This window comes from Atta colombica, unplaced genomic scaffold (assembly GCF_001594045.1).
Source record: "Atta colombica isolate Treedump-2 unplaced genomic scaffold, Acol1.0 scaffold18, whole genome shotgun sequence".
Lineage (NCBI taxonomy): Eukaryota > Metazoa > Arthropoda > Insecta > Hymenoptera > Formicidae > Atta > Atta colombica.
Window position 1 is genome coordinate 1,401,691 of NW_017259271.1, and position 2,004 is coordinate 1,403,694.

Below are 2,004 nucleotides of genomic sequence, written 5' to 3' on the forward strand. Positions count from 1 at the left end.
AAATATATCATATATGTAGATGCATGTGTATATAATAATCATTAAATGAATAAACGTACATATTTTATAAATTAACACAAATTGCTTTCACGTCTAGGAGAAATATTTAAATATTATATTTATTGTTAGATGTATGTATGTACATAACACCTCTGGTATCTCTTGACATGCATGTATGTACATAAAACCATCTGTCTGTCTTTACTGAAAAATAACAAAAATAAAGAATAAATATTAAAATTTTTCTTTTTAAAGTTATATTTAAATAATAATATTTAAAAATTCAGAAAATAAACGTACTAACAAATTTTCTTCTTCATTGTATATTTTTATGTTCAAAGTTTATTACCCCGAAATCCGAATAATCCGATGTTAGACTGCGTTTTCAAACTTCATTCGGATGGTACAATAAATGTAGAAAGCCTTAGGCCATAAATAATTGATTAATCATAGTTGAAAGTGAAGAAAATTAGTCGAATTTAATTAAGTTTATGACTAAGTTTCTTACTACGCATTAGATTCGAGCTTAATTGATTAATTCTTGACGATTTTAGATTTACTATATTTTGTACTACCTACTATGAGCTTTGTTCGTTTTCGTAATGTGTAAATCTATTGAATTACCAAATAGATGATTTTTCCCAAATGAAAATAATGATAAAGATGTCTTCCCCAAACGATTTCTAATTGATTCCATTCATTCAAACACATTAAATAAAATTGCTGTCTGCTAACTTGACGCATGATAAAATTTGTTAATTACAAGAAAAATACTATTTCCCAAATGTTTAAATGCTTTTCCCAAATTTCTCCAAACGATTCCCAAATTATATAAACATAAATAAATCAGAAATATCCAATTTATCTGCTATCTTGTTAGGATGCGTTCGGGGAATCACTATTCGCGTTATTTAGCGCTACAAACTGTTCGCGCAGCAGTATTCCACTGCAGATAGCGCTAACAAACACAATCATGTGTGCGTTCGGGAAAATACTATTCGTTACTATGAATGCAAACTATGAATGCAACTACCATGCTGTTTTTGGAGTCAATAACGCGATAGTGTTAGCAAGCTTCATGAACGATCCTAGCGTAACGTTGGTAGCGTTTATATTCGTCGAGGTTAAGTTAATGTAGGAGATTTTGTTTTCAATCCACCAAACTTTTCTTTATAATTAAAATTTTTAAGGTTTTGTAAAGTATTTGTAAATTTTTTATTTTTTCGTAGTAAATAAGAACGCAATCTTAATTTCTATGATAGCTTGCCGAAGTGAATAATGTAGAAATTAGATCAAAAAATTAATAATTACACTAAGTAAATTAATCACTAAGTAAATTAAAAGGAAGAACTCTTGATCTATTGTCGATTTCAGAAGAAGAAGCATATCCACATCTAATAAGGATCTTAAGCATCTGCAGTGGAATACTCTGCCGTAACTAGTAACTTTTTTCCGTACACTGGAATTAAAAATTGCCAGTAACAAGATACTTCTGACTTTCACATTTATAATGAAATCAAATACATAAGTTATTAGGTGTACAACTTTGCTTCCGCCGTTTTTTTCCGAAATTCGAGGCTTTATTGTAAAAAACTGGTTATACATTTATGATTCAAAGTATTGTCCATCGTTGGCCACTACTTTCTCCCATCTTTCGGGTAGCGTACGAATCCCTCGAAAAAACTGGTCATCTTTTGAGGCTATCCACGAATCGATCCAATTTTTTACTTCTTCATAAGACCGGAAATGCTGATCAGCCAGGCTGTGTGCCATTGATCGAAACAAATGATAGTCAGAGGGAGCAACGTCTGGAGAATACGGATGGGGTAGGACTTCCCATTTCAACGTTTCCAAGTATGTCTTGACCACTTTCGCAACATGGGGTCGAGCATGCTGCAAAATCACTTTATCGTGTCTCTCGTTGTATTGCGGCCGTTTGTCTTTCAATGCTCGGCTCAAACGCATCAATTGCGTTCGATACCGATCGCCTGTGATTGTTTCAGT